The sequence below is a fragment of the Geotrypetes seraphini genome, chromosome 3, assembly GCF_902459505.1.
Source record: "Geotrypetes seraphini chromosome 3, aGeoSer1.1, whole genome shotgun sequence".
Taxonomy (NCBI): Eukaryota; Metazoa; Chordata; class Amphibia; order Gymnophiona; family Dermophiidae; genus Geotrypetes; species Geotrypetes seraphini.
Genome location: NC_047086.1, coordinates 249,516,756 through 249,529,392, shown reverse-complemented (window position 1 = coordinate 249,529,392; position 12,637 = coordinate 249,516,756). Strand labels below are relative to the sequence as shown.

The following is a 12,637-nucleotide window of genomic DNA, read 5'->3' as shown; positions in this document are numbered from 1 at the left end:
TAATTTAATTTAATTCCTATGTTTGACTAATCCAAGTTGGACAGACTTAGGAACCTAAATTTAGGAGGTTAGGCTTCTTTTAATGTTGGACAGGATGCTAAATAAAAACTGGAGACTATAAAAGAAACAGGAAAGGGACCAAATCATGGACCAGAAAGAAAAGATGGAAAACACAAGTTCATTAATAACAACTGCCATGGCTGGTTCAACCTAAGGACCAGGTGAAGCTCAGGCCCAGGGCGCCGGTGATAAAGGGTGCCAAAATCCCACCTCACTCTACTTTCAAACATCTAGAGGTGGAGTGGAACATCTAGAGATGGAGTGGAAAGTTCTGTCAGCAGAATCGGAAAGAAGTAGAGAGATTGTGGATGCCTTTCAAGGGACTATGCTCAGACAAATGGTGATGGAACCCTCGAGGGAATAAATAATATGGGATCTGGGGAACGTGTCTCTAATGTCCAAGTGGGTGCCCATCAAACGGTTTGTTTTGCTATAGCAGCTAAAGGGGAGGGTGGCCACACAAAACTCAAGGTCCTGGATTTCAAACGTACAGACTTTAATAGCATGAGGGAGTATCTGAAGAGAGAGCTAATAGGATGGGAGGACATAAGAGGAGTGGAAAAACAGTTGTCCAAGATGAAAGGAGAAATAAAAATGGCTACTGACCTTTATGTGAGGAAAATAAATAAAAACAAGAGAAAAAGGAAACTGAAGAAGTGGCAGAGAAAATAAAGATAAAAGAGTTGGCATTCGTGAAATATAAAAAAGACTCAGGAAGAGGAATACAGAAAGGAATACCAGATGAAACTGAAAGAAGCCAAGAGAGATTCATCTGGTAAAAGCATAAGCAGAAGAGAAAATGGCTAGAAATATAAAAAAGGGAGACAAAAATTTCTTCAGGTATATTAGTGAAAGAAGAAAGATAAAAAATGGGATTGCAAGACTGAAAGAAGCTATGAACTGCTATGTGGAGAGTGATGAGGAGAAAGCAAACATTGTAAACAAATACTTCTGTGTTCATGGAAGAAAATCCTGGAGAAGGACTGTGATGGGCTGGTGAAATTACATGTGACAGCAGAGTAGACACTGTGCCTTTTATGGAAAAAATTGTTTATGAACAACTTGAAAAATTGAAGATGGACAAAGCCACGGGACCAGATAGGACCCATCCCAGGATCCTGAGGGAGCTCCAAGAGGTTCTGGCAGTCCTCTTAAAGAGTTATTCAAGAAATCCTTAGAGATGGGCAAGGTTCCGTGGGACTGGAGAAGAGTGAATGTGATCCCTCTTCACAAAAGTGGTCGCTGCGATGAAGTGGGAAACTATAGGTCGGTAAGCCTCACTTCAGTTATTGGAAAAATAATGGAAGCCTTGCTGAAGAAAAGGATAGTAAATTTCTTAGAATCTAATGGATTACAAGATCTGAGCCAACATGGCTTTACTAAGGGCAAATTGTGCCAAACGAATCTGATTGAATTCTTTGACTGGGCGACCAGAGAATTGGATCGAGGTTGAACGCTAGATGTAATTTATTTAGATTTCAGCAAAGCCTTTAACATAGCTCCTCATAGGAGACTCTTGAATAAACTTGATGGGCTGAAGTTAGGGCCCAAAGTGGTGAACTGGACTTGAAACTGGTCGATGGACAGATGCTAGAAGGTGGTGAGTAGTGGAGGACCGATTCTGTTCAATATGTTTGTGAATGAATTGTCAAAGGTTAGAAGGTAAGGTTTGCCTTTTTGAAGATGATAACAAGAGTTATAACAGAGTGGATACCCTGAAGGGAGTGGAAAACATGAAAAAGGATCTGCAAAAGCTACAATGGTCTAACGTTTGGCAACTAAAATTCAAAGCAAAGTGATGCATTTGGGGAGTAGAAATTTGAGGTAACAAAATGTGCTGGGAGATGAGAGGCTAATGTGTACAGATAGTGAGAGTGTATCTTGGGGTGAGGATCTGAAGGCAACAAAACAGTTTGAAAAGGTGGTGGCTGTAGCCATAAGGATGTTAGGCTGTATACAAAGAAAAGTAACCAGCAGAAAAAGGGAAATGTTGATGCCCCTGTACATGTCATTGATGAGGGCATACTTGGAGTATAGTGTTCAGTTTTAGAGGCTGTATCTGACGAAGGATATAAGAAGACTTGAAGCAGTCCAGAGGTGACAAAAACGGTAGGGGGTCTGTGCCAAAAGAAGTATGAGAAGAGACTGGAAGACCTGAATATGTATACTCTGGAGGACAGGAGGGACAGGGAAAGTATGATATATGTTTAAATACTTGAAAGGTATTGATATAGGATCAAATATTTTCCAGAGAAGGGAAAATGGTAAAACTAAAGGGCATAAATTGAGGTTATGGGGAGGTAATATTAGGAAATTCTTTTTCAAGGAGAGGGTGGTGGATGACTGGTGGAAAGGAAAACAGTGACAGAATTCAAAAAACGTATGAGATAAACACAGAAGATCTCTAATTAGAAAATGAAGGATATATACTGAAGAGCTAATGCCGATACTGGGCAGACTTACATGGCCTATGTGTCCCATATATGACAATTCAGTATAGGGTGGGTTAGGGAGGACATTGATGGGAACTCTAGTAATTTGGAACATGAGGATGTATGTATCTGCAAGCGACAAATTGGGTGGGTGGGCTGGAGTTAGCTTTGATGGCAATTCCACAAGTTAGGCCCTAGGATAGTACTGGGCCGACTTTACGGTCTGTGGCCCAGAAATATCAAAGAAAAAAAGGACAATTTAATTTAATTCTGAATTTATGATGCATGTAACTAATGGGTAGACTGGAAGACGGACCGTTCAGGTCTTTATATGCTGTCATTTACTATGTAAGATTCTAGAGGAATAGATGCCAGACTGGGATTTGGGCATATTTTATCATTAGTGCCCTGAGCTTACTGCCTCACCTGATTCAGCAGGAGGGAGAGATGCCGGCTACCAGGTAGGGAGGGTGCCACAGTCCCTTCAGCTACCCTGACAGCTGCAATAGCACATCACTCAAAGAAATACAAATAGGTAAAAGTGGGGGGAAAAAAAGTTTTTTTGGATGAGCAGCACTTTGACGCGAAACTACCTTCACTGCTTTCCTCCCGTCACCGCAAACGGAAGAATACTGCTCCTCCAGAAGATTAAGTTTGGGCTGCGCGGCTCCAGTACCCTTCGCCTCTCTTTTCCCCGCGCTGCGGCTAAAAGCAAAACCTGTGGAAAAAGGTTGCACACCACATAGGGCGCATGCGCGAGACGCACTACGGAAGCCGCTTCGCTCAAACTTCTTCAACAGAGCCGCGCAGCGCCAAGAAGAGTACCAGAGGCGGGCCGAGGGGGGCTAGCTTGGAGGGGAGAAAGAGAAAGCGCGCGGTGGCTAGAGAGGACAGAGTGGGAGGCCTCGTCCAGCCTTGGGTTCGGCCGCTCCCATCAGCGATGTAACGGCGGAGGGGGCAGTAGAGTTCCTCCAGCGCTGTGGCCTCTAGTGACCCCTATTGGTCGGTCCTTTGTGCGACTCCAAAGAAGCTGCGGGAGGGAGAACTTAAGCGCTTCCCGCCTGCCCCTGCTGAGCTTCAATAGGCAGCAAAATCGAGTAGCCCCCGGATGCCGTTGAAAAAGAGGAAGTGTCCAGGAAAACCTGGATGTACGGCAGTACGACTTATGAGTAAGAGTTTGAATTTTCCACTCTCTTGCGAAAGAAAGAAAAAAAAAAAGAAGTTTGCATGACTTAGCGACAGAATGCTGTACTTGATGGATGTGCGAATGGTAGTTAAGGATGAAGCGTTAGATGACTAATGATGCCAAGTTTCGCACTTATGTTAGTTGATTCAGTTATTATTTTATTTGCAGAACTTTTTATTTAAAGGAAATATTGTGCTAAAGATTTGGGTTTTATTTGCTTGGAAATAAGAAGCAAACCCATGGAATCAGTAAGGTGGCCCATGGGGGTAGGGGCTTAGGGTGGCCTGGTGTCCTGCGTCCTAAATACAGAACTATCCTGGTTTTCAATAATTTTTTCCATGCCTACTTAAGTTAAAAAAAAAAAAAAAAAAAAGGAAACAATTTTTCTATTTTTTTCAGTGCTGTGATATATGGAAAATAATGCAAAGTGAATTTGATGTGACATGTATGGGCAGAACAGTTATCCAAGGGATTAACTTGAGTAAACACTTTTATGTGCATAGATAACAGTGGAAATTGTTGCCTCTACACTACAGCACTTAAAGTGCGTATTTATAAAATTTATTGTTCTGTTTCCAAGCCAGAACTACTAATTTTATTCTGTATTTTGATAGTGTAGTTTACCAGAACAAAAGCCTTTATTCATGAATACAATTTATAAACAATATATGATGAGTTACTCTGATATGACTAAAAATGAGTTGCTACATTACCACATGTTAATATGTGATAATGTTTGTTGTTATAAGTCCCATTAGAAAAAATTGTAGCTGGGGCCAATATGCACTTGATCTCATGTAGGATAGTATGTACTTTAATGAATCAGCCTTTGTTTCTAAACAACAATAAAGAAAATTTAGAGTCAGAAACAGATACTTGCATCCTGTACAGTAAAATTGCTTTTGAAAGGAGAGAAAATCATTCCGTATTACAATATAAAACAGTCCATTTAGTATCTTTTCTTAAAACTTATTAGGTGAACAGGACAAAACTGATGTAAAGCCTTGATGCTGTAGAGTTCAGCTGGCAGCACAGTAATGGTTTCCATGGCAACCAGGTACGGCCAAAAGTCAAGAATGTTGCCTGGCATTAGTCCTCTTGCAGTAGCAGAAATGTGTGTTTAAAGTAGCAGTATTACATACACTCTTGAAAATTAGAATTTAACCTTTTCTTTTATTCTGTTGCTTTACCTGCCTTATTTCTGGATCTCTGTTGCTAATGCATTTCATTTCTCACAGTTTTCAGTCTTGAATAATATATGACCACCTTTTCTGTGATGCCCAAAGTCACTTCACTTATGTACCTCTGTACAACACTGCATACATGCGGTTTATGTTAGACAAGTCATTTATTATAAATTTTTATAGATATTCTGTTTATTGTACACAAATTTTAGTGTACAATTTTAGTGTGGTCCTGATAAGAGTGAATAGATGATGACACTTCCAGAAGGATAGTTGTGTTAGTGAGTAGCAGCAAGTGTAAGAGCTTTGCCTTGGCAATTTATACTGGACCCTTCTACTACTACTGCTATTAATTATTTCTAGCATTATCACTTTGCAGATTTGCAGCTGAGCACTGCTGCTCTTACTACCATCCTATTTGCAGTTCCCCTCATACCTCAGACTTACAACCTCAGTTTCTCCCACTCTGCAGACCTGAGTCCAATTTGCAGATAGAAAGGCCCAAGTTGAAGAGGGAAGACTATCTGTTATAACCATCGCTTGTTGTGGCGAAACTTATGTTTCCCCCCTCACCACAGCACTTCCATGTGGTTGCTTTCCTAGATAAGAACATCCGTCTTACATGGTTGTGGTATTTGCTAGGCATCAAACACCAGAGCATGGCACAAAAAGGGGACCATAGATAGATGGATGGACAGAACTTCAACACAAGGCATTCTTTTTTTTTTTTTTTACTTTTGTTTGAAAGGAAGTCTAAAAATGATACAGAGGCTGATGGCATCATGTAGACATGTAGAGGCTAATTTTTAAAGCACATAGATTTACAAAGTTACATATGTTACTATGTAACTTTGAAGGTCTTGTATGTGCTTTGTCAATGAGCACCATAATCTTTCAAGAACAAGTGCCCACTTAAGAATGATGTAGTATGTAAATTAATTTAGAAATATAAAGTAAATATTGATCTTTTTTTTAAATTTAATTTGCCAGCTCTGCTGTCTGAAAAAGCTGGAAATTGTTTATAATGATTATTTTATTATTATTATTGTCTTCTTGAGCCATTCAGCACCTAAGGCAGACAGATGGCATCTTCCACAGATGTTGGCCTTGTATTTCATCAACTGCTTGTTTGTACTATGATGTTATTGAAAAATGAATACATGATGCTCAAAGAGTTCTATTCTATTATTTTTTTGTCTCTGTCCTTGAATGTCAGAAAAATAGACAAAGATCTTTAGTAAATATGTGAGTGCTGACTGCATACCAGAAATTAACTTTGAATACAGTTTTTATTTATGAAATTTCATATATTGTATAGTTAATAATCCAAATTGAATGACAGAAATAGAATTAAAACAAACAGAAAAACTATATATATGAAGAGAAAATAACAATCAAATATTAGTTCACAATAGAAGGACCAACAATAATGTAAAAAAGTATAGGAAAGAAAAGAAACATAGAAACATGATGGCAGATAAGGCCAAATGGCCCATCTAGTCTGCCCATCCGCAGTAACCATTATCTCTTTCTCTCTCCGAGAGATCCCACGTGCCTATCCTCTTGAATTCAGACACAGTCTCTGTCTCCACCACCTCTTCCGGGAGACTATTCCATGCATCTATCACCCTTTCTGTAAAAAAGTATTTCCTTAGATTACTCTGGAGCCTATTACCACTTAACTGAATCCTATGCCCTTTCATTGCAGAGTTTCCTTTCAAATAAAAGAGACTCGACTCATGCACATTTATATTATGTAGGTATTTAAACGTCTCTATCATATCTCCCGCTTTTCCTCCAAAGTATACAGATTGAGATCTTTAAGTCTGTCTCCATATGCCTTATCATGAAGACCACATACCATTTTAGTAGCCTTCCTCTGGACCGACCCCATCCTTTTTATATCTTTTTGAAGGTGTGGCTTACAGAATTGTACACAATAGTCTAAATGAGGTCTCACCAAAGTCTTATACAGGGTCAACAATACCTCCTTTTTCCTACTGGCCATACCTCTCCCTATGCAACCTAGCATCCTTCTAGCTTTTACCATCAACTTTTCAACCTGTTTGGCCACCTTAAGATCATCACATACAATCACACCCTAGTCCCGCTCTTCTGTCGTGCACATAAGTTCTTCATCCCCTGTTCCCTTGGATTTTTGCAGCCCAAATGCATGACCTTGCATTTCTTAGCATTAAATTTTAGCTGCCAAATATCAGACCATTCTTCAAGCTTCGCCAAGTCTTTCTTCATGTTCTTCACACTATCGGGCGTGTCTACTCTATTGCAGATTTTGCTATCATCTGCAAAGAGGCAAAACCTTAGGGGTCTTTTTACTAAAGCTTAGAATGTGCTTACTGATCTTAGTGGACGCTAAATACTGAGGCCCAGATTCTGTATAGGACATCCGGAGGGGTGTCCTATACAGAATTGGGCCTACACCTGCCTAAAATAAACCCAGTTCTGTAACCGACGTCCATGTTACAGATGTCCATGTTACAGAATCGAATTAGTGTAGACGCAGCCCAACCGCAATAGGTATAGCGGTCGCCTGTCCTCCCCCCAAAAACGAATGAGGCAGGAGGCATGCCCAATCCCTCCTGCTCGGAAGACCCCCCACCCCACAATCACTGGCAGGAGGGTGCCCAACCCCTCCTGCCAGAAGAAGACCCCCCACACATGATCGCCGGCAGGAGAGTGCCCAACCCCTCCTGCCAAAAGAAAATCTCCCACCTCCCTCACGATCGCCGGCAGGAGAGTGCCCAACCCCTCCTGCTGAAAGAAGATCTCCCCCCCCCCACACGATCACTGGCAGGAGGGTGCCCAACCCCTCATGCTGGAAGAAAACCCCCCAACACACATGATCGCTGATAGGAGAGTGCCCAACCCCTCCTGCCGAAAGAAGACCCCCCACACATGATCGCAAGCAAGAGGGTGCCCAACCCCGCCTGCCGGAAGAAAACCCCCTTACACCCGATCGCCAGCAGGAGGGTGCCCAACCCCTCCTGCTGGAAGAAGACTTAGCAACCCCCCACACATACGATTGGTGGCAGGAGGGTACCCAACCTCTCCTGCTGGAAGACGCCCCCCCTCTGGACCCTTCCCTCGCTAACACCCCCTGGACCCACCCCCACTAACCTTTCAAAGTTGGCCAGCCGGCCGGGTCTGCCTACCGGCCTGCAGGCCCACAGTTGAAATAGGGTGGGCCCATGTGTTTCTGGCTCATCCCCGGTGAGCCTAAGGTCTAATTGGCCCAAGCTCCTAAATCCCTTCCTATGGGCACCCTCCTGCCGGTGATTGGGGGGGGGGGGTCTTCTTCCGATAGAAGGGGTTGGGCACCCTCCTGCTGGCGATCATGGGGGGTGGGGTGGGAGGTCGTCTTCCGGCAGGAATTGGTTTCAGGTTCTAACCCAGAGGAATTGGACACCTGCCTTAAGATGAGTATAATTATTGTTACACTTATGGAAGTTGAGATTATTTTTTGACCACTCAAGTGACCAAAAGTGCAGTGATTGAAAGTAAAGGCACAGCTTATGGGGTAGTAACCCCACTAGTGATCTTTTTACCATGTTACTGGTCCTGAGCACTTTTTACACCTTGGAGAAAGTGGTGTTGTAGTTATTAATGTGGGTAATCTTTTTCTTGTTAATAGTATTTCACGTATTACCCATGTGGTGTTAATTCATTTTCCTAAGTTTTATTTTTTAGGTTTTTCATTAAACCAATCCGTTCAAAATTCTGCTGCACAATTTACATTCCACCAGCGTCGCTATGCTCACATTATTGCCCGTCTCCCCAAGTCACTTCATTGACTCGCTATCCATTTCCTCATACAGTTCAAACTCCTCTTATTGACTTACAAGTGCATTCACTCTGCAGCTCCTCAGTTTCTCTCCTTCTCTTATCTGTACCCTTCTCCTCTGCTGCCAACTCCAGACTGGTCCCTTCTATTTTGATGCGCAGTAGCCTGAGTCAGTCCATTAAGCTTCTCTTTGATCCAGCAACAGTAATCCTGCAGCAATTATCCATCAATTCTCCATCAACCACTTCCTACAGGATTACTGCTGCTGGACCTTATGGCTGAATTCAAAAATTATGGTAGCAAAATCAAAAATTTTATGGAAAGATTAGTTAATGGCAGATATTAGAACTTTAAAAGATGTATGTTTTTAAAATAGTTTGGCATCTTTCTCCCAATTACAACAAACATTCAGTCTATCTAGGACTCAATGTTTTAAATAGTAACAATTAAAGCAAGCAATCCAAAAGGGGATTCCTGAATGGCAATCATTAAGAGGGCCACATAGCTTTCAATTCTTATGATTTCAAGTAGATTTCCTAGATCATCATGCCTCCACATAGTATAAGTTTAATACATGATTACTCACCCAAAAAAACTAAAACAGGGTTATGAGATATTTGGAGTCTAGAGATACAGCAAAATATCTCAGCAGCACAATGGCCTCATCTTTGGAAGGGCAGAGTAAATTGCACAGCTTCTGCTTCTATGAAACAAACCTTATATTTTTTAATGTATAGAGTTTTTTGGACTCTGGTGAGATTACATAAATTAGATAAGTCTAGATCTAATTAATGTTGGCACTGCCAATTGGAGGTGGGAACATTAGATCATCTTATATTTCAATGCCCTTTAATTTTAGATTTTTGGAAGTCTATTTGGAGCAAGATAATTCTTATTCTTGAAGTTCCCATACCATTGTCTTATGGAATAATATTATTTGGAACTTCAATTATGATTAAGAACCCACTTAAAAAAGCAAATGGATAAACTCCTGAGTATGACTGGAGTCGCTTTGCAAATGTTAATAAGGAATTGGAAGCAATGGGATAGATTAAGGGCTCCTTTTATCAAGCCACGCTAGTGGTTTAACACGCGTAATAGCACACGCTAGCCGCTACCACCTCCTCTTGAGCAGGCGATAGTTTTTGGCTAGCGCAGGGGTTAGCGAGTGATGAAAAGTCGCGCTCGTTAACCCCGCTAGCGCGGTTTGATAAAAGGAGCCCTAAATGTACCATTCTGGTGGGAGACCCTATGTATGTACTATAAATTTGAGAAAATATTGGCAGAACAAAAGGGTGAATCCCGAAAATTTAAGGAAATTTGGGGTCCATTAGGTGCTTTTGTAAAACATTTTTAAAATTTAAGGTATAGGGGGTAATAATAATAAAAAAAATAGTCTAAAAAGTGTCCTAAATGGCTACTTGGATGATCAAAAAGCCTGATCGTCCAAGTACCCATAACCAAAGCTGGTTTTTAGACGTATCTAAAACCAACTTAGGCCTTTCCCCTGCCTCTAAATGCACAGAGAGAAAAGAGGTGTGTTTAGAGGAGGGGAAAGGGCGGGCAGTGGGCGGGAGGTGGGTCGACCTATACCTAGCCGTACAACAGGTATAACCAATACAGTTTAGTCGGCACTTAGACTTTTTTCACTTAGACGAAATAAAACCAGGTCTAAGTGCCGAAAAACGGGCCGCTGAGCTGATGGCTGTTGGCGCCATCAGTTCAGTGGCCCGGCAACCTAACCATCGCGGCAGGAGAGATGCGGCAGTTCCGGTAGAGGAGTGATGGCATCGCGGTAGGGGAGATGAGGCATCTCTCCTGCTGCGATGGATCACTCCCCCCCCCACAAACAACATCGGGGCAAGAGGAAGGCCAAGCCCTCTTGCTCCGTTGAAGCCGCGACCCCCCCCCCCCCCCGACTCGATCGGGGCATGAGGGAGCCCAAGCCCTCTTGCCCCATTGAAGCCGCGACCCCCCCGACTCGATTGGGCCAGGAGGGAGCCCAACCCCTCCTGGCCCAGGTGACCCCCCCTACACCCCGACACGGTAATTTTGTGTGTGCGCTAAAAACCCTAACGCACCTTTGTAAAAGGAGCCCATAGTATATAAATGCTTATGTGATATTATTATTATTATGTATTTTGTCTGCACTTTGTTAGTTGTTTTTTTCTAAAAATTCAATAAACAGTTATATAATGAGATTAAATGCAACTTTTGGCTATTCTTGAGCCCTATTCTAGGGCAGGAGCTTACTGTCAACCTGTTTTTATAATGTTATTTGTACATTTTGGTTTGTGAATTTTTATTATGAATGTTCTTTGTAAGCCACCTAGAATTGCAGATAGGGATATACATTTTTTAAAATAAATGAATTAAATTATGCTGCATGTCCAGCGATGTTCAGTGCCAGGACTGCACAAAAAAACAGCCTATCTATGACCCCTTAGCTACTATTATTATTTATCATTTCTATATTGCTGCTAGATGTACACTGCCTTAGCTATGCTGGTGCATCAAAGTAAACTAAACCTTAAGCTTATATACTGCGTCCTCTCTATAAAGATAAAGCTCAGCTCATTTTACATAAACATTAAAATAAGGAAAAATACATAAGAATTAGTGAATATGAAGAGAGCAGCCAAGTTTTCAGATGTTTTCGGAATAATTGGAAGGAGCCCAGATTCTACAGCTGGGTAGGAAGGTTATTCCAAAGCTCAGTGATTTTGAAGAAAAGCGATTTCCCTAATTTTCCAGCATAGATAACGCCATCACTGAATATCAGTCAGCACTCATATAACATCCGGATGGCAGTTGCCAGTTTTCCAAATGACCCATCCAATCTTTTGCCCAACTGCCAATACCTTTGGCCCAGTCACTCCCCCTGACTGATCCCACCAATACCCTCCCACAGTATTGATCCCAACTGGCAACAAGTTTCCAAGTTTTAATCATTCTTGATATACCACATTGTGCAGAGAGCATCTATGAAGTTTACAAAATAAATTCAGTAAGTAGGATAGATATATGACAGGGAAAAATAGAAATAAGTGGAATTAAGAGTATAGATAGAAGGGGAGGAGAGAAAATGGAACTACAGTTTTTGATAGGACAGAGAGGAAAGAGAGTAAGAAGGGTAACTATGCAGTCAAGCAAGGTAGGACTCAGAGTGGGCATAATAACATTTGGTAAAGGTGAACTGATCATTCAAAAGCATCTTGAAACAAGAATGTCTTCAGTGATGATTTGAAGTGGTCTAGTGTAAGTTTCAGTCTTGGTTGCCTAGGGAGGACATTCCATAATGTGGGAGCGGTAATTGAGAAGATACTACAGTATTACGTGTGGAATTGTAGCTGTTCTGCCTGGGGGATGGGATGACAAGTAGGTTTGGTTGGAGTGAATGAAGTGTATGTGATGGAAGATATGGAATTAAGAGTTGATTGAGATGGGGGGGGGGTGTGTGAACGGGATTGACTTGTTCTGTGGATGAGTAAGAGAATCTTATAAGTCAGTCTGTGAGAGGCCAGGAGCCATCAGGCTGATTTCAGTAAAGGCGTTACATGATTTTTTTTTTTTTTTTAAACTGGTAATCAACATTCTCCCCTGCCTTGACCAAGGACCTTCCCATCCATCTGACCCCTTGGGAACCCCCAAGACCTGCCCAGGGGCCATTTGTTGTGGTCTAGTGGGATGGAGCAGTAGTAGTCCCCCTCTGCTTCCACCCCATCTAACTTTGGGTTAAAAATGGCACCCACTGACTCTTGGCCAGTTGAATATTGACATTTTAGATTGTAGGCCCTTCCTTGAGCTACTGAAAACGTATGAGCTTTCAATTCAAAATTCTTTCCTTAATGACAAATGGACCTGATGACTGTAAATCAGACTTCTGGAACCTCAAAACATTTTCAGTCAACATAACTGGAGAAGGTCTGTTGAATTAGATGCATTGATACTAGAGTGTACCCAGGAAAAAACT

General features: G+C 41.8%; 2 protein-coding genes across 7 annotated transcripts in view; one reads left to right on the top strand and one right to left on the bottom strand.

Moving 5' to 3' along the window:
• Positions 1 to 3,256, bottom strand: part of LOC117357330 (adenylyltransferase and sulfurtransferase MOCS3-like) — a 117,251-nt gene extending 113,995 nt beyond the window's left edge. For 2 of the 4 annotated variants that reach the window (XM_033937726.1, XM_033937724.1), the window contains exon 1: positions 3,086 to 3,234. The gene's annotated coding sequence lies outside the window, so the exon portion shown is untranslated. Of the gene's footprint in view, positions 1 to 3,085 lie in introns of all 4 variants that reach the window. The other 2 variants (XM_033937725.1, XM_033937723.1) reach the window with 2 other exon arrangements.
• Positions 3,257 to 3,316: 60 nt separating this feature from the next.
• Positions 3,317 to 12,637, top strand: part of PRKD3 (protein kinase D3) — a 213,384-nt gene continuing 204,063 nt past the window's right edge. The window contains exons 1-2 of one of the 3 annotated variants that reach the window (XM_033937718.1): positions 3,317 to 3,661; positions 4,655 to 4,735. The gene's annotated coding sequence lies outside the window, so the exon portion shown is untranslated. Of the gene's footprint in view, positions 3,662 to 3,709; positions 3,815 to 4,654; positions 4,736 to 12,637 lie in introns of those variants that run through there. The other 2 variants (XM_033937717.1, XM_033937720.1) reach the window with 2 other exon arrangements.